General features: G+C 45.9%; 1 protein-coding gene across 1 annotated transcript in view; it reads right to left on the bottom strand.

Annotated features, from left to right (window-relative positions):
- Positions 1 to 27,278, bottom strand: part of TRPC5 (transient receptor potential cation channel subfamily C member 5) — a 93,785-nt gene extending 66,507 nt beyond the window's left edge. The window contains exon 1 of the mRNA XM_050310546.1: positions 27,183 to 27,278. The gene's annotated coding sequence lies outside the window, so the exon portion shown is untranslated. The remainder of the gene's footprint in view (positions 1 to 27,182) is intronic.
- Between the last annotated feature and the right edge of the window lie 343 nt (positions 27,279 to 27,621).

The following is a 27,621-nucleotide window of genomic DNA, read 5'->3' as shown; positions in this document are numbered from 1 at the left end:
ATTTGCATTTTGCCTTCAGCTCCAGAGCACTGGGCCTGGTGTGGTGGGAGTGGGTGGATCTGAGCTCCAGCCCAGCTGACACTGCAGAACAGTGGGTGGCTGCAGCGTTACAGCCAAGTTGCATCTGCGAACTTCCCGGGGAGCCAGAGATCTGTACCAGCCAGTTTGGCATCTCACAGAACACGCTCGCTCTGTATCCCGCTTTCCTACAAAAGTGTAAGGAAAGTTTGTTTGTTACAGATCCAGAGCTGCTCCCACGTTGCTCACACGTGTCTCTGCACGTGCAGAATCATGGAATCCAATGTTTCAACCTCAAGACACACACAAAGGTATCTGAGGCAGAAGGACCATAATCTGAATAAAACCCATAAATATATTGGCTTATTTTCCATGGAAAATTGTGCCACTAAAGCTTTTAGAACTAAGGAACAATCGCAGTGACTCAGAAGCTTCAAGTTTCAATAAACTACACATAGAACCAACTACTCTGATTTCGAAAAGGATCGAGGCTGACAGGTCATTTTCAAATTTTGTTTTTGAAGACACTATTCACGAGGGGCCCAGCTAACTCCCACTGAAACACTGACAGGGCACAGGAGGATGAAGCACAGCTCTGCTAACAACTAAGGACCAAAGAGATCTTTGGGACAGTAAGGATAAATGCAAGGGGAAGGGAAATTTTGTCCTAGTGTGACAATCTGTGCTGATGGGAGCAGTGGGACTGGTCACAGAGGACAGCAGTCACCGTGTAGAGGTCTCCAGGGGGAATATGTTGGCTCCAAAAAACCTGAGGGATTCTGGTGATAAGTGCAGCTACTAAAGTGTATTCTTTCACCGCCCTTCAGTTTAATTGAACATTTTGTAGATGGTGAGTAACATTTGCAATGAGTTATAACAAATGTCACCTCATGAAACATCATGCCAGAACTGAATCCCTTTCCTTTCCAACAGTTTTTGTAGAAAGAAAAGAAAGCTTCATATATCTTAACTCCTCAGTGGGATCTCATCTCCCAGTACAACCCCAGTTCAAGAAAGAATTTTGTAAGTACTTCAAGCACATAAGAAGCTGCAATAAAACCAAACAGGAAAGACTAATGATTGATTTTCCTGAATGATTTTCCTGAATTCTTCTCAGGCCAACACTGCATAGCCTAACAAACACATGCTGCTGACTGGGGTTGGAAATGAGAGCATGCAGTATCAAAAAAAAACCAAACCACAAAACACCACAAAAAACCCAACTGTCTGCCTGAATTACATGGAAGATTTCAGCAAAACCTTTGGCTGTTGAGCTGAAAATTGTCTGTTAGGGCATCAGTCAAACCTGTGAAGGGAATGAACAAGCACAACAATCCCTGCTCTAGCTGTTGCTCCTCAATACCACCAGTCCCCCAGGGGCAGCATCTCCTGGTGAAGCAGACAATGTTGGTAGACCCCAGACCACCTGTTTGTCCAAGATTGGTCATGATTCAGGCTTAACAGTTAAAAAAATGACAAAAATATTGATGAAATCCAGGGAAGAGAACGGGCAGGCAATACACAGGTGCTGCCTAGAGAGAAACAGCAACAATGTTCTTGAAAGGCAGCAAAAATAGAAACATTAACATTTTGGAATCTGTGCAGACAGCCTGAAAATGCATGTTTTCCATATGAATTCTCTTCACAGAGAGGCGTTTTCTGCTACTTGAGTTAATATTTGGGGCAAAGAAAGCATTTCCAGGCTATGCCTGATTGCAGATGCCTCAGACAATATTCAATGACTGGCCAAGGCAATGGTGATACCTGCAGCACAAACAGGTGGAGAGAAACAAGAGAACCTCATAATAAACTACAAAAGACACAGGAAGAGGACTTAGCACTCAATTTGGACTCTATCACCACTCTCCAGCTGGGATGTCCCTCTCCCTGAACTATAACTCCAAATCTCCAAGCCATTTCAGCCTGACACCACTTCTGTGTTGCCTGGCACAGAAATCAGAGTTTTGGCCCCTAAAGAGCAGCCATACCCGGCAGAAACAGCTTGTCTGGCTTGGGAAAGGAAGGTTTCTGGCCACATTACTTTGTCTGATAATTTAAAATGGGTTTTCTATGGCTGCAAAACCTTCTCTGCACCTTTCACCACTCAGTTCAGACCTTATCTATGCCTTACACCAACAGTGCCACTTCTTTCACTCTGAAGAGTGAATGGCATCACAGCTGCCACAGGCAGGTTTGCTGGAATCTCCTGCTGCCTGCTTTTGGACTGGACTTGTGGGATGGAGATGTTACAACCACAGGGGAATGGCATCACTTAAGTCAAGGGTTGGAAACAATGGCTTTGGCTGAAAATAAAGGAGTGGCTTTATACATACCATCTGTATGGCATCTGCAATCACCACTCTGCAAGACACTGCACTGTGAGTCTCCCACTCTTCCAGCACAACTCAAAACCAAATGATCAGCTCATCACACTCACGGATCCTGCCCAAGTGAACCGGTGATCGCTTCAACACCAAGGGGGAAGCGACAACGGAAAGAGAAAAAAATGACCTTTCTTTTCTAATTTTCTTGTTAGAGAGAGAACATGATGAAAACTGCAGAGTCTGCAGAGATATGTGGTAGCACAGGCAAAGGCCAGGGGGCAGCCTGAGCAATGGGCAAGCAGCAGGGAGGAAGGGGCAAGGAAAAAGAAGAGCAGGGGAGCAGCAGTGAGCAGAAACCATTAGCTAGAGAGATGGTTAATGAAGACAGACAGACAAAGGTCTCTCAACAGCACTGCCTTTTGCCACTGAAAATTCCATGAGTTGTCACTACAAATTTTTTTAGGATCTGTCAGCAGCTGAGCCACTTCACCTTACAAGCTCCCACATGCCACTGTCTCGTGGGAATCAGAAGGACCTGCAGGAAATGGTATAACTGTAAAGGAGGGAGCCAGTGCCAGCTTATATCCATGTATCACTAGGCTCATTATAAAGTAGGACCTTCCTGGATTTTATTTGCTTTTATCATCATGATGCTGACTCAGAGGTGGAAAAGTACCGCTGCTCCTGATGGCTGAGCTCCCTCTGTAATGAGAGCAGCACAGACATGTAGGGGTACAGAATTCAGCTATCAGAACTCACTGCTCCCAGCTGATGTGAGCATCTGACAACCCGAGGAACTAATCAAACACGGATCTTGAACACAAGATCAATAGGAAAGAGTTGCCTTTCCCTCTTGAGGGGACTCTGCACGAGCAGCCAACTCACATCACAGGTTAGAGCAGACAACAAAGCCCCCCATGTACCAAGCTGCAGAGTGGCTGGCTGCTCCCTCCCACCGGCGACTCGCTCTGACACAGGTTGGCAAAACTCTTTGTGTGGCTTTAAATGTCACCACATCTTCCCTGTCGGATCTGCAGAAGGGTTTATGTGCTGTAAAACCCACCTGCACTTCCTAGTTGTATCAGCCCCGAGGAAAGAACTGATCCTTTGCAACACGTCTTACTCCACTGCTTCCTTCCTTCTTTCCTTCTGGGGCTATTTCTCCCTTTTTGTATTTCAGAGAGGGTATTTGCCTCGTTTTGCAATTCTAATCTGGACTCCAGGTCTGGAAATCGTGGTCCATAACTGTGAAAATGGCCTCTTTCCTTGTGTTCACACACTGCAGGCTCAGCACTATTGATCTTTTTAAAAAAAGGTCATAAACCTGAGTTATGAAGTAGTCCAGAAGGGCCACTTAGGTAAATAATATTACATGTAGCTAATGGACCAATTGAATTTGTGATTGGATCCTCCTTTTAAATGCTCTAGATCTTATTTACTAATAATGCCTGGCTAAGCACTGTATGAGGAAATAAAACTGACTTTGTAACATTTTGCAATCCCTTTTCTTCTCCAAAGATACCCTCTTGTTCCAGAAAATTGCTTTTTTCATGGAGTTCAGTGGGAACCAGATTACAACCCTAAGTCTCACTGCTTCTCATGATGTCTCTGCATCCCACCACCAGAAGCAGAATTTTTTTGTGATGCCTTTAAATGCATGACTGAGTAAACACACAGCCTCAGAAGTATTTGAAAACTATAAAATTGTAATGACCTTCTGGTGCCTATGGCTGTGCAAATTGCCTTTAGCAAAGGCCTGGTCATCTCAGGAAATTTATATTCAGCTTGTAAGTTATATAAGATACATCATTCCCTGGAACAAGTGCTTTCCAAAGCTTGTAGGGCTGTAGTACAACACAAAAATGAGAAACCAACAGCTAATAAAATCAGGGATGAGTAGTCATCAGCAGTTTCACTGCCCAAGATGAGCAAAAGGAGAGCACTAATAGCATATGTGATACAAATGCTAGGCTGCAGTCATTCGTGACTCACACTGGAGGATATGTCCTTAGAACATGCAGGGAAAAATTCTCTGTAGAATATTCTGCACTCATCACCATCTCAGCATAGGTAAGAACCCATGTATGTGGTGTGGCACAATAACCCCCTAATGCAAGCAGTGTTTGTAGAAGAAGACACCCTCAAACTTCAGATTATAAGATTTACAGAAGCCAAAAGAAAATTCTTTGCCAGTAACTCAAAATGTCACCATTTGACTCAAGTCCCAACTCTGCAATTCTTAACTTCCTGAGGAGGGTGACAATAATGAAAGATAGATATATATATATATGTTTGATTTGGAAAGGCCAGCTCTTTGGTACAAGTCTCTTCCGCTGCATAATCAATTGGTGAGTCATGACCAACTGCATATGGGATACATATATGTGTATATATATGTCTATGTGCTTATATATATATATAAATATATATAAATATATGCTCCTTGCTGGAAGCTTCAGCTTTGTTTCATCTTGCAAAGCAGGGAGGCTCCTTCTGGTCAAAGATGAGCAAAATCCCTTTACAACAGGGTATTCTCCTCTACATCTCCTCCACCAGCCAGGGCACAATTCATGGACAGAGAGTTTGGGATACCGACAGCTAGACCAGAGCAGAAGTCTCTAAATGCTTAGGGTTCCCACAAGCCTCCTCTTCCCACAGCAGAGCTTCCCAAATGTCCAGGGGTAGGCTCTCCTGTGATTTTGATCCACACCAGGGAGGATTCCAGATGACAATTCTGCAGTGCTGGCCTACAGGCACGTTTCACACTGCAGTGATGGGGTGTTAAGGATGCTAAAATTTCAGCCAAACTCCTCAGCCATGCTGGGTTGGACTGGGGAGAGCAGCTCTAATAAAAAACAGAAGTAAAACAGGCACTTTACCCTGCAGCACAGTCAGAGGAGTTATCAGTGCACCCAAAAGAAAGAACCGAAAGTGCAGGACCTGCCTGTTACCAAACTGCTGATGTAACAGTACCTCCTGCATCTCCCTAGACCTCAGCTTCAGTCAAGGCCCAGGATTAAGCCATTTTTGGCAGCAAAGTGCCAGTGTGTGAAGGGCAGCTTGTTCTGACAGGTTCCAGAGGGGATTTGCCAGCAGGAGCTGCCAGGTGGTCCAGGGCAGAGGGGAGGGGTGCAGACAGATCCCCACAGAGGTGTGGTTGGCTGCATCCTTTCACCAGCTCCACCAGCAGGGCCTGTGGTGCTTTGGGATGCACATCTCTGCAGCTCAGTCCTGCATGTGAAGGGCTGCCAGAGTCCCCTCTCCCCTCCCTGAAGGCCTGTTCCCTGGTGTCTCTTGGTGTGTTTTCCCTCTGTTCTCCTTGAGGGTGATGTATAAATACTGAGCAGTGTTTGGGAGGTGCTGGACAGGGCCCAGCACACTGAGCTGTGCCTCTTTGAAACAGCCACAGCAATTTTTCACTTGTTCAAACACTTTATCACTTCATCAGGATCCTGCATTTGTTGAGGAGCAAAGTTCCAGACCACTGGTGCAGACTCTTTGGTGCTGCTGTAAGGCAAATGCTGATGCTTTATGGTAGCACTGGAGTAGCTGCACTACCTTTCTCCTGCCTGAAAAACGCCAGGCTAGTTCCAATCTGCAGAGTTCAGGCAGTGTAAGGCAGGAGCCTTGATCTCACAGCATCCTGATGCTGGCACACAGACAACCAAAGCCCCCTGCAGTAAGTTGTAAATGAGACAAGGGCACGGATTCAAATTACTAAGATGCAATCTAGCTTGTAAGGCAGTTCTGGGCTAACTCTGAAGGGCTCTGGCCCAAAGTCAGGGATGTAGGGCTGGAAAAATCATTTGGATGAGAGGCACCTTTGGCACTGCCTGGCACAGGAGATACACTAAATTCAGTGCTTCTACCAAGATCTGAATCATGAAAGTGGGGAAAAAGAGCACTTTTGGTCTCTCAGTGTTCTCACCTGACAATAATAATGCACAGGACATTCATTCCTCATCTTTGTGTCTCACACACAGCCCAAACAGCCTGGCAGAACATGGACCAACAGTCATCCTTGGGATCAGGGCATGCAACATCCTTGTCTACCTCCAGTTCTGCCAGAGAGCTCTTTGCAGGGCGTAGGTATCTCAGATTTGATTTCACCTGTCCTGAAAGCAAGACACAGCTTCCAGCACGTCTTAACAGGAAGGATAACAGCAAAAACCTCTGGTGTTGAGCCAATTACAAAGGTCCTATTTGTGAGATAAAAGGAGGGGGGAGTATTGACCCATCCCTGGAATACTTCAGTATTCCTTCAACAAAAATCAGTCTTGGCTACTAAAACTGTTAATGTTATTAAAGTGGTGATGGAATGGCTGCAGCACGTGCTTTCAGCTACTGTTACAGTGAAGTATATACAGCCTGCAATTGTCCCACTTCTTTCCCCACAGCCATCACACAGCTGACAATAAATAAAAATGCACCATCATGAGGAGCTTAAAAAAACCCCAAACAACCCTGCAATATGTTCATAGAATGCATCTTTCCAAATTCAGGCAGGACAGAAAGCTCACTTTGTCTGTCTGACGTCACTACTCTTTTGAGACGGGCTATCAATTCATTTGCCACCATCTAATAACAAAAAAGAGATGTCAACTGAACTGAGAAATACTGTCAAGCATGCTGCCCCGTTGTCTTATCTGCTAATGCAGCACTAATGCAGCATGGCATCATTATCATCTCCAGGCTCTATGTCCACTGCTTCTGTGCCTGCTGCTTGCAATCTCTGGCTGCCATACCTATTGAAGCAGAGATTTTTTTTTTTTTTTTTTTACTTGTTTCCCCTCTCACCTAACCAGAGTTGTAATCATTTCTTCAATCAACAAGATAATCTTGGAACATCTTCTCTAGGAGAGCTGTGGCCAGGGAGAGGAAAGGGCAGTGGCAGCACACACTGAACAACTACCAGTTACAGTTCAGGCTCTTTTTCTCATCTGGTAATGGGTGGATTTATTAGTGGTTATCAGTTACCATTTCTGAACAAGCTCTGCTGGGCTGTTTTCATTGACACCCATGTGAAAACACAGTCAGGACCCAGCACGTGCAGCTCCATCACCTGCAGCCCCTGCACTGAGTCTCCAGGGCTACAGTGCAGCAGCAACTCTTCCTCTGGCTCCATTTTGGTTTTGTTCTTAATTCTGTCACTCTAACCAGACTGCAGGTTCTTGGAAGGAAGAGGGGAAACTCATGTGCTCAATTCTCAAATGTGTGTTTCCCAACTGCAAAAAAACAAGGCTGTTTAGACAATATTATATTCACCTGCAGCACTTTCTGGAGATGAAAAAGTGCAAGACCCATGAATTCTGTTTCCCTGAGTTAAATTCTAAACCATGGTAAATATGGAGGAATTAAAAGGCAAATCCATTGCCACTGCAGAATACTGGGGACAGGAACACAAGGAACCTGTGCCCCATAGGCAGGGAGCAACCACTTGCATTTTCCAGTCATCCTCACAAACGGGACCAAAAGGAGAGCACTGGCTGCTCTGCTCCCATGGGGGTGACTGGCAGTGACACTTGTATGCCTGCACTCTGTGCAAGGGGAACAAGCTTTCAGACATCTCTCCCTTCTAAAACCTTCACAGGAGAAAGAAAGTTTTTTTTAGGGGCTGCCAGGCGGAGCAAGAAAAATCTGAAAACCCCAAATATTTGAAGTATCTAGAGCAGATAACTGATCTGATACAGCACAGCTTCTTGTGGGGAGATTATCCTCTCCTCCATCACCTCCAAACTGGCATGGGGGGAATTGCCTCTCCTGCATCAGCTCCAGCTGATGTAGGACACAGTCCCTGCCCAGTTCCAGCACACCACCAGCAAACCCTGCAGTGTGAGCCACCTGCATGGCTGCAGAGCTGAGAAGGAGAAACATTTCTGTGAGCAAAAGGTCTCGCTGGATGCATTTTTAAAAAAGGATGGAGACTAAGCATTACAGATTGCAATGGCAGGGCAATCACAGTTTGTCTCAGTCGTGGTTTTGCACAGGCCAGCCCTGATCCTGCTGTTCTTCACTGCTACTTCTGCTGAGACAGTCCCTCGACAAAACAACTGCCCTGGCTGTGCAGTAAAGCAAGGTATTTTATGGAGAGGTGGAAATGCCATACAGAAAAGAGAAATCTTCATAAAAAGAACGTGGGAGGGAGCTTCTCCTGACAATGATAATAAACAGAATAGTCTGCAGATAAAACAAAGAAGCAAAATCAAATCCTAGTTCATTAAGATAGCTCAGGAAAGAGCCTAGAACTGCAGACTGGACAGTTTTTGAAAACCCACAGAGGGGCTGCAGGCAATAAAAACACATTCATTTAGAGTGCAAAAATGTTGTTCTCAAGAGTGTTAAGCAGGCAAATCCAAAAGACATCAAAAAATGCTGCACAGACATAAAGCAACCTGGAAGAGGAGTAACACTGTTGTACTGCCTTTCAAGTGAAGAAATGCAGAGAATCAGATATTTGCTTCTATTAATGCCCTAAAAAGGTTCCTGAGTAATATATCTCCAGCATAAACTTGTCTGTTCAACCTCCAGATCACTCCTATAAAAATCAGAGATCTGGGGCAGAGATTTGTAGGAGTGATTTGCAGGAGTAACCATGTTATTTCTTAATCGTTGCATACTTACTTTGTGCCCTCTGGCTACCAACACCACCACCCAGCTCTTCAGCCACAGATCTAAAAGTACTTTTAAAAGGATGAACAGCACTCCTCCTCTTGTTGTGTGGACTGGAAACATGCAGCAAACAGAAATTACTGGTTTCATCCTTTTGTGACAGCAAGTGACAACTTGGAACTCCAGGGAAGCTGAGTCACTGAGCCCCCTTGGAGAGATGGGAAAAAAAGAGACCCATGCAGGAGTTTTTAGCTGCCCCTCAGCATACAGGCAGCCACAGTTTTTAACAGCAATACTGTGGTCTCTCTTCCCTGAGCTCACACCTGAAGTTTGCAGACATCCCTCTGCCCCATAATCTGACAGTGGAAGCTTTCTGGTACCCTTTTCCAACCTCACAGCAGTGATCCCCCTCTCCTGGGACCCACGCCCTGATGGAGGGCAGCAGTTCTGTTCCATGAAAGGTTGTACCACAAGTGATGATAAAAAACTGGAAATGTCCTACCTTACAAGGGAAAACCTTATTTTAAATATCCCACAGAGCTACTCTGCCACACACTGAAAAACCTGCAGAACATTATCTTGGAAATCAGTTCTTGGCCTTTCTAAGGGGAACATCTTATGTGGGCGTAGGATGCTTTTTTTTTCCTCCACGAGCTCTTGTCTGTGGTATACCTTAATGCTGCTGCTTTTTCCTTTATGGATATTCTTCCATCAAGATACTATTCTAAATTTTTCTCCCATTTTCTTTGGGATTTAATTTTGCAGTTTGCTTCCCTGTTCAGTTAAGTGTTCATTCAAGACTCCTCAGACATCCAAGGTGAGGCTCATCAATTATTCTTCGGAAGAATTTTATTTTGTATGCTCAGGGTTTTAGGCTCAGCTACAGAATAACTGCATGGGGTTCCTGTTTAAATTGAGCTCTATTCCTCTGGCTACAGGAGTAGGCCTATGCAAAAGAAATGCACAAATCCATAAATAAGGCTTGGCACAATTTCACTGCTCTACTTAATGCCGAAATTTTCAAGCTCTGTTTTCCCGAACCTCTTGTTTCCAAATTCCTGCACCTGTTAATTTGTTAATTCTGTTTTCAGTGAGTTCAGACTTATGTATTCTTAATTATGCTAATGAATAATAAACTACTTATAATATGAATGTTTTTCAAACCTTAAAAAGAAAACAGTTAACGAGTACCTTGCCCCTGGGTCTGTCTTCACTGTTGGACCCACACACCAGTACAAGGCATTACTTTTTCTCTCCTAGATGCTCTTCAGAGGACATTGTGTCTTCCCTTTCTCCCTCCTCCCTCTCCCTCTCAGGTTTCTTCTGACACAGCCTCACTTTCTCCTTTTCAGCCTGATCCCTGTTGAGAAGATCTCGCAGGTTAATGACAATCACCCCCAAGGTGGTAATTATCACAGCTGTCTCTACCAGTTTTCTTTTCCTCTCTTGACATTCATTTCCTCTCCCCTCCAAGGCTCTCTAAAGGCTCCTTGCTGCTGCTCCCTTCCAGCCAGCCCTCACAACTGGTGTCTGGAACCTGCTGAAAAGTTCCTGGGGTGCCACAGACCTCTGTCCCCCTCCTGTCCTTTGTGCACCTCTCAAGATTCTGTCAGTTGTAATTTTGGCAAAGGAATGAGGCATGAGACAATGTGTGGTCCCTACAGTGCAGCAGCTGTGGCTTCTCCTTTCCACACACCCACAATTTTACCAACTGCTCCTCTGCTCTCCCTCAACATCACCTGGTTTGTGTTTTCCTGGCTCCTCCACAAAACACAGGATAGATCAGTGTAGACAGACATCAAAATTGTGATTTACTGCAAACAAAAGGAAGGGAGAGCACTGAACCTGTGAAGAAGAAAGGTGACTAATTGCTTGATTTACCCAAACAACATCTACCTGCAGAATGTTCTTGGCTGCTCGGTGTTCCTTCCGATCTGTGCATTCCCGATAAAAGCCAAGCTTTTTCTGCACCCCTCTTCCCTGGATGTCTGCACAGAGCTGCTAAATCACAGACACACTTGCAGGATATCATTCCCACCATCTCCCTGACAAGGCAGCATTGTTTCTTACAGGACAGATGGCTTACAAGACACTGATCCCCGCCAACAGAGCAGCAACGAACTGCCTGCAAAGCGACTCTGAAAGCAACTCCTTTGGCATTAAGATCGAGAATGAGGATAAACCACACCCAGGAGAAGGCCACGTAAGCAGCAGCACTCTCAGCAGTCTATCAAGGAGCTGTGTGGCCCCAGGAGAGCAGTTTTCCCCAGGGTTCTGGGCTGTTTGTAACTGCTCACAGTCTGCACGACTAGACTAGATTACAGTCATGCCATGCTTGTCACTTCCTTGGGAGCCCAGCCACATTGGCTAGGGTTTATTTTCAGCCCTGAGCTTTGGGAGTTCAATAATTACATGAGAATGTGTTCTTCTGGGGGGGAAAAAAAAAGTCTCTAGCCTCTAGGGTGTGAAGTAAAGAGTGTGAGTCACTGAGTGAACTTCATTGATGCAGAAACCAGACAGAAAGTGTCTCAAATTCTCTAGGTTTAAAAATCTCTTAACATTAAGCCAAAGGTTGCAGATTTGAGGTATGGGGTAGAGAGGGGAGAAACCAGCCTTGGAGCACAGGGACTTGGCAATCCTGGAATCACAGAACATCCTGAACTGGAAGGGACCCACAAGCATCATCGAAGGCCAACTCCTGGCCCTGCGCAGGAACACCCCAAATATCCCACCCTGTGCCTGAGAGCATTGTCCAAACTAGTTCTGAACTGTGCAAATATTCCAGTCTCTGAACTCTGCCAGGCTCAGGGCTGTGACCACTGCCCTCGGGAGCCTCTTCCAGTACTACAGCTGCTTGATTTGGGGCTGCCAGACCCTCTCTGCAGGCCACTGCACCTCCCTCCCTGTGAGCCCTTTCCTGGATAGGAAGAAGACAGCACGATCCGTGCTGCAAGGGATGTCTTTGTGCTCTGCTCTGGTACCAGGCAGGTCAGGGTGACAGCAGCATTTTGTACACTGACTCAAGCCCACACACTTCAAGGATTGCCTGCTCTGCTATTTATAAAGCTAAAAGGGTGTTATCACTCAGTCAGCCCAGTGCAGAAGCATCACTGGCATTCCCCACGAAGACAGCTTTGTTGGTCCATTAAACCATGCCAGCTCGATATCATACACCCTTGTTCACATGTAGTGACACAGGACCCCTTTGAGTCAATCCGATAAAGCAGCCACCAATTTAACACTGCTCTTGGCAGAGAAGTGCATTTCTAGCCAGGCCTACTTACAGCCAAGGCCTGCTGGAGCTTCTCCCTGCAAGAGCTTAATATCAGCTGAGAAAATATGTTACACACTGGACAATTTTATTTAAGTATAGTCATAACTGTGGCTACAGATAGAAATGCAAACAGCACAGATATTACCAGACAGGCACTATTTTCAAAGGGCCCTCCACCTGCAGATCCCTGCCTACTGGCACATCTGGTTAGGGACCCCTGAAAAACAGAAAGTATCATCACCATCTTTTTCTAGGTGAAGAAAGCAGGAGACACTACCAACTTCAGACAGAATATCTAGAGCCAGTAAAGCTCATTCCACTCCACACACCTTAACCACTGATCTAACTGCGTGCAGAAGACTGTAGAGGAGAGTAAGACCTCCCTACTGATGTTTTCATTCAAACAAGGCATTGGAGCAGCAGATGTACAGTGATGATGCACTGCTAGTCTCCTCTGACAGGCACTGTTCATTCAAATCCTCATTTCCTTTTGGTTTCCTCCTGCTTTTTTATCTGAAATCTTCCATCCTCAAAGACTGTGAAGAATCTGAAAATTCAGGTATCTATCTGCTGCTTAGACAGCTGCAGGAGTCAGCAGACACCCTGGAAAAGAACAGAAGGCTCAGAGAGGTTTGAACAGTCCCATCCATCTCAGTGAGGTGTTAATAAAATTTGTCCCAGAAGTGAGTTATGTTTAAGGTGTTCACTGAAACACAGGAAACACACAAAGTTTAAGTAGCCATGCAAACTGCTGGAGGGACCACTGCAGATGTCAGACATCACCTGGACACTGTTTCACCTGGCATCACACACGGCAAAATAAAGTGTGGGTAAAACCCTTGAGGTGCCTCAGAAATTCTCTGGGGTTAAAAAATTAATCAGGACTCTAACTGGGAGTTTTAGCAGCAGCACTTGCTCCACCCGACAGCCACGTCCCAGTGACGTGGAGAACTGGGGATTTTTCCACTGCCTTCCTGCTGCAGCTTGGGAGAAGCAGTTTTTGAGATCTACACTTCTGATTGCTTCTCTTATTGGGTTTTAGGGGTATCACTGGTGGCTACAAGTAAGGACACCAAGAGGCCCCAGTCTTGGTTACTGTAACAGGAACATATTCTGTTTCTAAAATTCATTTTTCTGCTTTCTTCCCAGCTTCAATAAATTTCACTGCACAGCTCTCCTTTTCAAGATACTGCCAGCACTCTTCTTTCCAGATACATAAAAGCACATAAAGTGTCTGATTAAAAAACAGACACAAAAGGCTAAACCCAGCTTGTATAATAAACAACTGGCACAGATATATAATGAAGACCTGGGGATTTTTTTTCACTTACTCTTTCAGTGGGCCTAAAGACCATGTACAGTTCCATAATTTCAAGCTCTGTGGTTAGTTTTACACATTTCCTTGTTCATATAATTAGCTGTTCAATTCTTGAACATTGTCCATTAAATTTTATTACCCACAATCAAGTTTTCATAGCAGAACAGCAAAAATTACAGCAAAAGCAGTACTAATGGAGGACATGTTACATGCATCATCACAAGGGAAAATTGGGACTTCCTTCAAATTCTGAGATTTTTCTAGACAGACTGTATGGCTGATTAAAATAGTTAGTCTGTCACAAATCTAAAATTAATTCTTTGACTCTTTAGGATTGCCCTTCATCCCCGCTAGCTTAATTACACACAGGACTTAATTTGGATTCACCAAAAGTATTCAGGTTCACAATTTTCTCAAGACTTCATTTTTCAGGTCCCTTTCTGTAACTATACTTAAGGCACGGTTTTGTATTTAGTAGCTAATTATAGATAGTGTATGCATGAAAAAAAAACCAAAATGAAACTAAACAATCTTTTACTCTGATGAACTAAGGCCAAATTCTTCTCAACATACTGAGGCTTCCCTACTCCCTGTGTTCTGTAGTGTTACAATGGACCAGAAATACCTTTTTGTTCAGGGTTACAGTACTTGTAGCCTAACCCTTCCTCAACTTCTTCAGCCCCTCCTTCTCTGAGATTTCCATCCCCTGCCCATCAATCCCCTTTGCCAGCACAGCTCTCCAGTGGGAAGCCAGACTCAGCACACACTTTCCTGTCCCCTTCCCCACTTCCAGGAGCCTCTGCATTCCATTTTTTACCCGGATTTTGCTGCCAGTAAAGACATCTTTTCAATTCTGTCTAAAATCCATTAAGCCAATTGCTTGCTGTGTGCTTTCTTCACACACCTTTGGCCCAGCTCTGGTTCCTTCCTCCCAGAGCTGTTTTCAGAGCTGCACTTCAGGTCCCCCTGTAGTGATTTCTGATCAGGACACAGCAGAGCAGACCCTTCTACCTCTGCCAACCACAAACACTGTTCCCTTGTGCCAGACCAGCAGCCTGCAGAGGCTGAGCCAAACAGCCACGTAGTCTCCAGCTTTCACACAGGCACATGCAAGCATGGGAAACTACAGGACACCACCCATGCCCATGAAGGGTGCCCTGATTTTAGGTAGTGACAAAGTTAGCTATTCACCTATTGGGCTCCTCCCCACAGTGAGCAAGGCATGCTGCTGCCACTGCTCATCCTACAGATCCCAAGGCAAGGGATTCACCTGCTACTTTGGCAGCCCTTCTCCTTACAAGAGGCTGTTTCAGTCTGGAGAGAGAATCAGTGCAGCTCTTAAATGGCTCAGTTCAGTCCTGTGAACTCAGGAATTTCTCCTGTCTCCTAAAAGACATGCTCTGAGTCCTCTGCAATTAACTCATTCCACTTAAGTGTCCCCTCTGCATGTGTTTGTTAGAAATTAGTTACTTGAACACACAAATTTGGGTTTTTCCCCACTGGTTGCCTCTGGATTTCCAAAGGGATCATGAACAATGAAGAGGAGGACTATAAGCCATATGGGCTCCACCATATATATATATATCATGGTGACTACAGCTCTTCCCTCTGCCCTGCTTTTTTCTCCAAGCTCTCCCTTAATTATTTAAAGGTGCCACTTTTGGCTGAGCCTGGCACACTGCTGTGCATCACACCCTGCCCCAGCCACGCCACTGCTGTTGTATTTGCCCTGAAGATGCCTGCTTGTCTCCCCCCACACTCTCCTGCAGTCGGAAGATGGCACAGCAGTCCTTGCACCTCTCCTCAAGGCCAGGCCTGGAGGCTCCAAGTGCCATTTATTCCGAGGATGCACTTTGGAGGGATTCCAAGTTGCAGATGCTTTTCTGCCTCAAGCCTTCATTTTCCCTCCTGGTACTCTGGATTTTATTTCTGTGGCACAGAACAGTCCACCCTCGCTCAGTCATAAGGATGACTTATTTTCCTTAGCAAAATCAAAATGTTTTGCTAGGGGTATATTTCAGGCCTTGAAATAGGTTTTGGTGGGATTGTTTTGGTTTTTTTTTATATGGGGATTATTACCCAGATTCCCTTTATTTGTGTTTTGGGTTTTCTGTTGTACTTTTTAATGACAGCAGCACTCAAACTCACGCTGAATGTGCTGGGTCAGGTAAAGCAAACAGTGTCCCACTCGTAAGTGAGATGCCCTCTGAAGCCAAAAAATCTGCTCAGCAAATCATACTGCCAGTCCCAAAGCTCTGCTGACTTAGCCAAGAAACCATGAATCACCTTCAAGGGGAACTACAGGAGTGAGGGGTCTGCGTGAAAGAAGCTGGACTCCCCCAAGAATTCCCTTGTATTATTTCAGGAGAGCTACTCAGGCCCCTTGTAAACCCTCAGCAGGACAGTCCAAACTGTTAGACAGTGACTGACTCATTCCACTTTTCAGGTGGAAAAAAAATCAAATGCTATCCAGTATGTCTCCCAAATTTCTTTCTGGACTTCAACATTCTACGAATCAAAATGAGGGGCAGCGAGAGCTCCAGAGATGCTGCACTCCTGCCAATGATCCCACAGTCTGAGCTGCCCCAAAACACATGCAAACACTGCACCAGATAATGCCACAGACAGCAAGTGGAAAGCTGGCATGAGGTGTTCAGCCTGCCTCCAGTATGTCCTCCTTAACGCCTCTGAAAAAGGGGAAACCACTTAAACAACCAAACACACACACACCCCATCCCTCCCTGGGGGGAAAAAAAGAAGATTGCCCGCTCTGGTTTGTGCAGTGACCAACATCCCAAAGCCACAGGAGCAGCCAGGGAGCCAGCCCAGCCCAAATCTGTTATCGACAACGGAGCTGTTTGTTTGCACCGCGGGGCTGAGCAGCAATGACATTTCTGTGGCGGCGCAGCAAAAGGTTAGCACTTGCATAAGCTGATAAATGTGAAGTCAAGGTGACTCTACTTTATGTTTTACATTAGCACAGGACTGCAAATCCCGAGGGCGCACGGCAAAGCCTAAGGAAGCAACGTATGCAACTCCAGCGCTGCGACCCAAAACATCGCGGGGAAAATCCTTCCTCCTGCTGCCTAAAACGCAGGACATGTCAGGCTGTGTCTGCTCTCTGCTCAGGGAGAGGATGCCAAACAAACCAACATGAAGGTACAAGGAATGAATATTGCCTGTTAGAGGTACCTCCTACATGATATTATTACTTTGCATTAAATTGAGCAGAAATACCCAGTGTCTCTTTGTAATACCTGCGCGATTGGGTGAATAAATGTTTTAATTAACTGCCTTTTTTTATAGTAGGCCGTAACAAAACATTGTGAAAATGTGAGAAGCTGATAGTTGGCCTTGAGATTTCAAATAACCTTCTAATTAAGTCTGTATATATTTATATGTCATCTTAGTGAAGAAAATACTTAGAGCTCTCCTTTCTTTTAACTTCTTTTTCTATTTCCTTCTCTAGTGCTAGCTATTAATTTACTATGCTCTTCCTTCACATTGCTTCAGCCAAAGCAGAGCCAAATGCATGTAATGCACTCTGAATTTCATTCTGCTCATGCAGATTCACTGACTTCACTGACATAACCCCAAATTGCACAGGTAAAACTGAAAAGAGAAGTCGCTATCCTGGACTCCTTCCTGCTTCACTGCACTTACGATGCCATTGACTAGACTCCCCAAATTAAAGCTCTTCTCTACCTCAGCAGGGAAGGTATTGCAAAGCTTTGGGAGCACATCAAAGCATCTCTGTGCTTTGCTTCCCGTTTCACGTCCCACAGTGTGGTCTGTGACGTGCTGTTATGCACCCCTGACAGTCTATCACATGCTGTTATCAAACTTCCTCCAGTTCTCAGCCCCTACGTTTTGACTTAGTCTATTGTCACTCACTCTGGGGCTTTATCTTCCCTCCTCAGCACCCTCACAAAAAAAAGCAGGAGAAGAGAACAAGTGCCAGTGTAGGAGTGTCTCTATCCATATGTCACCAGTGCTTTGCTGAGTTTGAATGTGCAGCTTTAGGGGGAGCTTTAGAACCAAATAAAGCACAAATTTGTGGGACCATCTCATGGTGCCTTCTACATCTATGTGCAGAAAGAGGGTTTCAGGTAGCAGGAAACACTGGAGGGGACTCTCCAAAGGCTGTATTGACCTTATCTTGGAGGGTAAAGATAGAAAAGTTCCTGGGTTGTAATAAATAGAAACAATTCTTCTTGCAACAATCACATGCTGTTGGGTTTTATCATTTCCCATGGGTGAAATCTACGGTTTTCTGCCCCATAATGTCTCCCCAGCTGCCCAGACATGAAAGGCACTGACAGCAGTGCTACAAACATGTACTGGCTGGTCTAATGGCAGTGGATTACTGGGTTTCCACCAGCAATAGTTCATTACTTTGCAGTATTCATCAGTTCCCATGGATTCAAGTGCTGATCCAAAGTGCAGTCATTCTCCAGACATCCAGGAAAATGGAGATGGTCCAGCTAAAAATCTTCCTGGTATTCAGACATCCCCCCTGTGTCTTCAGCATCCCCACTGCACAGAGGTGGTCCAGCTAGCCTAGACAAATTCTGCAGTCTGAGCAGGCGGTTCCCAGAGCTCATTTTTCAGCTGCAAGACATTCTCATTACTACCAACGTAATGCTCTTGATAATGATAATTGATCCATATGGATTCAACAGGAATGTTAGAAGAAAACATTAGATTGGGCTTCTGGTTCTAAACCAAGATAATAAAAGAATAAATTTAAAAGAGATACCAGTAGGTCTACTTATGTGTTCGTTAATCTAGAAACAAACCAGTACTTTGGAGCAGCATCAAATATCCATCATATCTATCTTTCCTATAAAAGACTTTGCACTTCCACTGGAGAACTGCCCATATTCTTCACTTCTCATATCTGAGGCCTCAGTTCTTTACTACTCGATTCCTCACTCAGTGCTCACAAAGGCAAATTCTGTATGTTGAGACTATAAAAGACAATTACAACGGGAATCCATCCATCAAAAAATCTACACAGCGTGTTGGTTCCCCTCGTGTATTCACGTTATTAGTAGAACACTGTTCATTTGCTTCTGAGCTAATAAACTGAACTCAGTGACAGCTCTGTGTGGCACAGCATCAAGGAAAGGAAAGACCTGGCTCTGACTTCTCAGTCTTGCAGGATCATGGGTACACTGCTGTGTTCCTCTTTCCTTGTTCGTAAAATGACTGAAAATGCTGCTAATCTACCCCAGCTCCACGTTAAGAGGCTCAATCCATAAAGCCGATTTAAACTGCAGCTGCAATACGGGCACAGTAATAATGCCATTTAACATACTTCAGATTTTCCAGCAATGAACAGGAACTACAAGCCTAAGATTTTTTTTTTTAAAACCTTGCATTCTCTTCATAATGTCTCAACATTTAAGCACAGGAACATGCTGCAGCCCAGGACTCTCTGCTCTGTGTCTGCACGCTGCTGTGTGACCCAGCAAGTGCCCACTCGAGCCTGGTTGTCCCTTGAAAAGGAAGGAACAGCAACTCAGTTTGCCTGTGCTACCGGAAAGCTCTTGAACAGAGCAGGCTCTCAGTGTCTGGATGAAGCAGAAGAACAACTTTGTGGCAGCCCAAATTCCCCTGCAGGCATCACAGAAATCGAGATACTGGTCTATAAGCCATTGTTGCTGGCAAAAATGTGTTTGGCTGAACGTCCAAGACCATCAGAGCCATTTGCAGAAGGTAGATCAGGGTCTGAAAGGTTCCACAGACCAGAAAAAAAAAAAATTCCATCTAGCAACGTAGTTTCTGTGAATAATCTTGACAGCAGCAGAGATTTGGGAGGTGTTTGGGTCATATCCTAGTTCAGATGTAGGAACAATGAGGCACAGCATCCTCTCACAGCACTGCAGCCTCACTGCTCCAGCTGTGGAGGTTAAAGGACTTCAGCCAAGCAGAACAACCAGACAAAAGGACTCTGAGAGAGAACCACCATGAAAGGGCCTCTGTACCAGGACTGTGGCAATCACACCTCTTTGACTCTGTCTGGAGCAACTCCTTAGTTCCCTTCACCTTGGCCTGACTCTGATTGTGAAACTCTGAAAATGGGTTTTCTGAAGGCTGAGCCTGAACTTCTGGGCTCAGTTTGCCTCCCTTCTGGGAGGGACAGAAGGATACTTTTGAAGAGGTCACCTTCCCAAGTCGCCTGCTATGCAGGTGCAGGCAGGTGTCCCTGCTCCACATCCATGCCTCTGGTCACTGAGGGGAAGCTCTGCATGCAGCAGCAGGAAAAAAAGGCTCTGATCCTAAAAAAAGCAAACACAAAACCCAGCCCCAAACTTGCCTGCTCTGCACAGGTCAGTGCCACAGGAGAAGGAGCTTTGTTTCCAGCTGATTTTTGCAAGAGAGAAAGGTTAATCCCAATGCACGTGGAAAGGTCATGGCAGCAACCCCACTCCTTCATTACACCCCAAATACTTCACCCTGAATTTTGGTGCCTTTAGCTAGTGTGCCTTAAAAAAGAATGAAAATAAATGGTTCAGAGGACAGTTAACTGAAATGAAACATTGCTCTTTCAAGCCCAGATCCAAAGCTCAATAAAGTCAGTGGGAATTTTTCCATTTTCCACTGTTGCTTCTCTGCTCACCTTATAGGTCTAGAGAAGACCTTCAGCTTTACCAGCAACTCAACTTATGGCCAGTCCCAGGACTGGTGAAAGAGAAGAGGCTGATTAGAGCCACATTTCCCTTCAGCAGGGCAAGAATTGGGAATTCTGAAAATTTAACTTGCCCTTCAACTGGAAATGTCCTTGAGCAGGGAGCAGGCAGAGCTAATAACTGACAAATTTGATCTTTCTTCCATACAAAAAGACCAAACAGACTGTGGGCCAGGCCCACCCTTGTGTTGGCAGCTTGAATCCCAGACCTTCCTTGTCTTTCCACAGTTCTCTGCTGAGTGATTTAACCACTCAGGCACTTGGATTCTCTTTGCACAAATAATTACAAACTCTGGGCGCTTGGGGACTGTTATGTTTGAAGAGTGGAGTGACACGTTAGGAATATGTAAGATTTTTGTAGGAAGAACACCAGCCCACCCCCACCCCGTTTTCTGCTTTGTTCCATTCACGAGTACATTCCAATCTTTGGCAAAATCAGAAGACAGCCCAGAAAGATTTGCTAGTTATTTGTGCTACCTGACACACTCCACAGCTGCACGGCCAGTGCAGATGAACTATTTCTGACTGGAGGTTGTCCGGAAACTCCTGTATGAAGAGCTAAAAGACTTCTAGAACACCTCTCCCTTTCATCTGCTGCAGCATCCTGCATCTATAACTTTCAGCCAAGCCACTCATCAACTCCTTTCTTTTCCCAAACTATTTCAGTCAAGCAGGGGTTCATGTGGCTTCTGTGGACAGCAATGGGTTTATTTTTGGGAGGGGTGTCCACCCTCCCCGATTCCGTTTCATGCCAGTAGCTAATGAGATGGCTTGTTGACTGCTGATATTCCTACCCCTGTCTTTGACAGGCAAGGCGCCCACTCACCAGCTGCTCAGCCTGTTTGATTAGGTTACAGGCAGGGTGCAGGGAAAACTGCAGGAGAGAACGTGGAAGCGAAGGCACTCCGTGTGCGCGCAGGCGCACGTGCTCACAGGACCACAGCGTGCCCTCGTCACCCATCCCTGGTGCAACCCCAGTAATGTGCATGTGGGCACAGCAGCACCAATCCCTGTGTGTGTGGTGAAGAAGCAGAGCTGGGAAGACATCACTCCAAACTTGGCACGAAGTCAAGATGCGCAGGAACCCACAGACAAATGTCAGAACATTTGCCCTAACACTCCGAAAACACAGAGCTGCACGCTTAAACAAAGATGTGCATTTTAAGGCACACACTTGGTTTAGACCTTGAGTCTGAGAAGCCTGAAGCCCTTTTCCCAGCCACAGAGCACCCCCTGGTCTGGGTTCAGCTTGTGCCCCTCATGTCCACGGCACAGAGAGGGGACTGAGGGTCTGTCCAGAACAGTGACTTGGACTCTCTCCTCTCGTTCATCCAAGCTGGCCATGGGGTGTCAGTCAGGACCCACAGGAGTTGCTCTCCCTGCCAAGGAACCAAGAGGCTGGTGGAGCACAGGGTTGTGTCTGGGCTGCCTTGGTCCCTCCACCAGCCCTTGTAGAGCCACTGGGCACAGTCAGGTACGGCTCTCACAGACTCTCTCAAGAGGGAAGTTAGTCTGTGTTTTCTTGCTGAATAAATATTGCAGAAGAGGCAAACTTGGGAAGACTTTTAAGATTCTTCAGAGGCTCAGTCTGTGCTTCCCAGATGAAGATCCCCTGATGGTATTATACAGAACAGAAAGACCTGCGAAAAAGATTTTCACTATAGCTTTAAATATACTGCAGGGACTTCACATCTTTTTGTTCAAACATTCTTTGTGCTCTCCTGCCCTCTTCTATAGATCAGGTTTTACTTCTTTCAACCACAAAACCTCTCCTCTCCAGTTAAAAAACCCTTCTCTTGCAGCAGATGCTTCTATTTGAAATAGCCTTCCCAGCTGTTCCCTGGGGATCCACCTCAGAGCCCCTGTCCATTCACTCACCAACCTTTAACATCCTCACACATCCCTGCCTTTAACTTGGCCTCACAAGAGAAGACTCAGTGATGAGGCACTGATGTCCTACGAATCCTTATTCCCCTTGTTACTATTATGAACAATTTTAAGGCATTAGGGCAATTTTATAAACCTGGAGGTCTTTCCCCCTGGAAACTTTCAAATATCCCAAATACCCATAATTCAGAGATTTCCATTAACTGCAGCTCCAGGCTAAGTAAGAGATCAGCAATTCCATTTCATAATTCAACACAAAGCAGAATGAACAGGACAAAACACCGAACGTGAGAGTGGAATTATGTCATCTTGTCCCAGCCAGAACCCTGAACCCCAAATATCTTCATCCTCTCACTGGCTTTGTCAGTAAGGCTTCACACAATGAAATTCCTGCAGCTTCCTACGTTAATCCATTAATACCTGTGAGAGCAGGCTGAAATCTCTACCCTGGTTATCATTCTGGAACCAAAATGCCCAATAAGCACTATTCCATAAGCTCTGCTCTTCCCTCTTTATTTCACTGAGAAGAAAGTGATTTTTCTGTTTTAACAAGCTGTACGTGTCAGTGCTAGGAGGACACAGGAATGGATTAAATCCACGATCTTTCTATCCCAAGATGTTATCTCTGGTGATGGGCAGCAGCCTTTGTTCCCTTCTGTACTCTCCCTGTATCCAGCAATTCACAGTGCAGGGACTCACAGGTTACATCCAGACCTTCATGTGTTCTACCCACTCTCTGTTCATTGTGAACTCACCTTTTTCAACCTGCTTATGCTTGTGCCCTCCACAGGCTCCCGTGGTAACGAGCATTACAATTTAATTAGCAGACATGATAGGAAACACATCTGACTCTATTCAGGTGCTTAAGCCAGTCTTTCCCAAACAGTGAATCCGATCGCTCTCTAAGGATACAAAAGGGATGCAGGACACGTGAGAGGGGCCAGGAAATTGCTTCAGTTCTCAGCAGAACATGTTCACTGCATGTGAAGAGGGAGAGAGAGAGAGAAGGGAGAGGGAATAAGGACAAAGCAGCCTCCTGGCTTGAATCCAGAAACTGAGCTGAGAATAAATAATAATACGTGTCTAATGATCTAACAGAAACACCCATAATTCCTATTAGCATAAACCATCCTGCTGCCAAAGTCAAGTCTCCTATCATGGCCACGGTGACCAATATGATACAGAACCTGATGTGCCCTAAAGAACACAAAAAAGGGAGAAATGAGGGCGTAAGTCTACTCATCCAGAAATATTCCTCCAGCCGTCATCTCCCAGAAAACACCACAAGGATGCCATACCAACAGCCACCCTTCACTCTACGGGCTCCTTGCTGCTTTCCAAGGCAGGAAATCTCAGAAAGAGCACAAATTTTAGGTTGAACATCTCCACACAACAACACAGCATCCTCTTTACCAAGACGGTAAAAGTGGCCAAACCTGAGGCAGGTTATCCAGCAGAGAGGCAGAGCTCTGGGGAACACGCAGCAGGGGGGAACCAGCCCCAGTTCTCCTCATTTCAACCCTGGATGTCAGCACATTCCTTGCTGCCCCAAGAGGGGACTTAACCTAACTTATCCTGAAAACACACTGAAGTGGAATCACTCAGACAGCTGAGGGGAATAAAAACCCTCACACAGGGACAGTTCCAGTCTCCCACGGCTTTTAACTGCACTGGGCCTGGGCATTCAAGAGAACCTGGTTGGAAAGATGCTCTGCAGCAGTGATTTGTGCTTACTGGCCATCTCACTTGGCAGGAGAAACAAATGAGAGCAGCCTTTGCCTTGCCCTGATTTGGTGCCAGAGACTTGTCTAGATAAGAAACCTGCAATTGTTTAAAAGCCACTGGACTCTCTGGTACCCCTTACTCTGAACCACAAGCTGGGTCTCTGCAATTACTCATACCAACTCCACACTGTTCTCCAGGATTTCATGTTCAGAAACGTTCAGGAATCACTTGCCAACTTGCATTTTTTTCCCCAAATCGGACACTGGAGAGACTGCCATCCATCAGTGGGAACATCCTCCCTCTGGGACAGGCAGCACAGCTGGTTCCCAGCTCTCACCATGGGCCACTGAAACGTGGTAAATGCAGGTGTTGACATGAGCCTGCTCACCTTCGTACCAGGCTGTCAGCCCAACAACCAGAAACCTGTGCTTGTGTGTAATCCTTGCCTTTTAGGCGCTTGCTTCCTACAGGTTTCTCTCATTTCCAAAGTCAACAGACCGTGGCAAATCCAAACCTGAGTTTCTGATGGTTGCAATCTGCTTGAACTTGGTGATCCTTGCTGATCATGTCTTTATAAATGTCTCGTCCCCGAGGTTGGCTTTTCCCTGCTCCTCTCATGTTTTCCTTTCTCTCCCTCTCCAGCCAGAAATGATTTACATGTTTGTTTACTCTGAGCTACATTCATCTGAGTCATTCAGCAACTCTCTACCCACAACCATATTACAGCAAATTTGGAACTGGAGTCTCAGGGAGTGAATATTATGCTGTTGTCAAGATGAGAATGGGGGGGCTAAAGACAGAGAAACTCCAGGCAAAGAAATTTCTTTATATTTACGCCAGTGGAACAATTAGTAGGATTTGGCTCATTTTGTATAAATTATACTACTGTACTTGTAGGAATGATCTTCTGTTTCAAACTAATTTTAGCCACCCTTGAATGCTCTTCCATCTGTTGTAGAAAAAAAAATATTTTTGCACATAGCTATTGTGAATTTTCTCCTCCGAGGTATGTTTTCAAGAACTGTATCTTTCAAAAAATAATGTAATCATATTATTAGCAAGACTCACAGCTCAGCTGACAGTACCTTGCCTATTAAATCCACAACATGAAAAGACCTCAGAATTGACATCCTAAGCATTTTTTTAAGTTTGCCAGAAATAAATCTTTGCAAAAAAGCAAGCTAATCAAAGAATCTTGAGCCTTGCATTACCTTAAATGCAATTCTGAGTAGAAGCTATTCAGAGAATCTACCAAAGCAGAAAGAGGTTAAGAAAAGTAACAATGCCTTAAAAACATATATTACAAAACCAATGAGATTTCAATATGCTAGAATGAAAAGTAATGCACATCAAAATAGAAATCATTGTCTCAGAAGCCCAGTAATAAAAATTAGGAATTCTGTTACTGTTCTATGTACTTGCAAGATAAATTTAAGCTGATCTCAAGCTCAAGTCCTTTTCCATCTAGTTTCTTTTCCCAGCTTAAGAAAAAGCCAGCACCTCAACCTTTTTCTTTACTTCTAATGCTAGAAATGGATGCTGTGGAAGTATCTCAGACAGTTCTTGCCTAGAAAGACTTGCTCCTAGCTGAGAGTGTATTGATCATTGCTGTTATCTCAGAATGAAAGCACAAGCAGAAGGAACAGCAAAGCCACACCACAGAGACCAGCGGATTCACAGTGGGCCAGTTGGATGTTGTGGTCAGGGGAAGTGTTTTCATGTCTTCATCCACTATTTACAGCTTAAAGGGTCTGGGACTGAAGTGTTTCTTCAGCTGATAATTACTGACAAGTTACATGCAGAGAAACTTAGTAAATATTCATGGACCAAACAAAGAGTGACACATATGATAACACCCAAATGTTGATTTTTTTTTTCTTTCCTTGAGAAACGACACCAGATTTCTTTACAAGGGAGTACTACTCAAGAAAACAGCTCCTTTAGTTTGCATTGGAGCTCACTGAACAGACATTTGGCTGCAGTTCGAATGAACTGCTTAAAGATACCGCTTTAACTTCTGACAAGCATTTTTAAACCAGCAATATACTAATCTGCATTTACACAGTACCTCCCTGGCTGCAAAGTGTTTTCATGGGCTTCTGAGTAGCTTCATACAGCCCTGGGAAGCAGTGACACAGGATATGCCGTATTTAAGGAGAAGGCACCAGCACTAAAGAAGGCTGAGAGACTTGCCCAGGATCAGGCAGAATGACCACAGAACAGAATAACCCTCCTCAGTTCTCCCACGGGGACATGAGCGCACACAGAGACACCATAAAGCCATAAATCCTCCTTCCAAAAATGTTCCCTTTCATCTTTGATCCTCGTGGGTCCCTTCACAGTCAGGATATTCTATGATCCTGTGATCTCCTCTCGCATTCTGCACAGGTCGCTGCATTACATAAGCAGGCTGGCAAGCAGATGCACCAGACACAAAACTTAGGGTTTGCATCCGACCATCAGAAAGATCAAATATTTTTTTACTACACAGTGGAAAAGTTAAGAAGAAGTGATCAAACAGACTGGGAGTTCAAAAAAACACCGCTTGAGAATGCAAGGCTTCATACGTGACTGTTTAACCATGCTACCTAGAGCATAGAGAATTTAACGGGAGACTTGCACATTACCATATTCATAACCATGACTTACAAATCTGTTGTCAATGTCACCAAAAATATCACACAAACAGAATGTTTTTATACCAAAGAGACCACTGAAGTCACGGTTCCATAGTAAGCAAATGAACTCATGAAGAGTCTTGAAAATCATCCCCCCCGTTTTTTTTTTTTCTCAGGCTGGGGAATTTGCTAAACTATAAACTGCAAGATGCCCAGTAGTTCAAAGAGGGGTAGATAAAAGAGGCATTTTTTTCTTCAAGCATCGCAGAAAAGAATACCCCTCTTGCATCACTGTCATCGCTCCCATTCTGAAGGCTCGTGGGTCACCCATACGACAGGTCAAGAGATGCCCGAATTAAAAGCAACTTACATCGATATTTAACCCACGCTGTGAGGGTGCAGGTGGCCGGTACATACTGTCATTTAGGGCCAGGGCTGCCCAAATCCATCACCGGTCCTGGAGATGCCGCGCATCCCGCACAGCCCCGCATCCAGCTCGGCTCCGCATCCCACCCGGCCCCGGCGCTGGCAACTTCAGCGGGAGCACCGCTTCACGCCGGGGCGAGGGGTGCCGGTGGGTGCGGGGGCTGCGGACACGGAGCGCTCCCGGCCACCCCCGCCCGCTGCCCGAGGGGCTCGGGGCTCCAAGTTCCGAGGGTGACCGGGGGGTTTTCGGCCCCCTCCTCCCGCCCGGTGCCGCCCCATCCCCGCTCACCTCCGCGCCGCTCCGTCAGGCGGCTCCGCCGGGCCGCGCCGCTCATCCGCGATCCGCGGGGCGGCCGCCCCCTCTCCGCCCCGCCCGCCGCCCCGCCGGCCCCGCTACGCCGCTGCCCGCGGCCCCGCGGCCCCGCGCCGCCCGTGGGCTCCGCAGCGCGGCCGCCGCATCGCGCCCCGCGCCCCGGCGGGCGGCACCGGGCAGGGCTGCGACCCGCCCTCCACGGAAACACCGCGCCCCCGCAGCGCTCCTGCCGCCCGCCGGCAGCCGGGCCCCAGCTGAGCCGAGCCGAGCCGAGCCGAGCGGGGCAGAGCCAAGCGGAGCTCACGGGCACACGCCGCCCCTCGCGCGGATACACCCGCCCCGCACACACATCAATACACCCACCCTACACACCGATACACCCGCCCGCACACATCAATACACCCACCCTACACCG

This window comes from Myiozetetes cayanensis, unplaced genomic scaffold, assembly GCF_022539395.1.
Source record: "Myiozetetes cayanensis isolate MyiCay16 unplaced genomic scaffold, myiCay2020 scf15, whole genome shotgun sequence".
Taxonomy (NCBI): Eukaryota; Metazoa; Chordata; class Aves; order Passeriformes; family Tyrannidae; genus Myiozetetes; species Myiozetetes cayanensis.
Note: the sequence above shows the minus strand (reverse complement) of the source record. Positions and strands in the feature narration are given on the sequence as shown.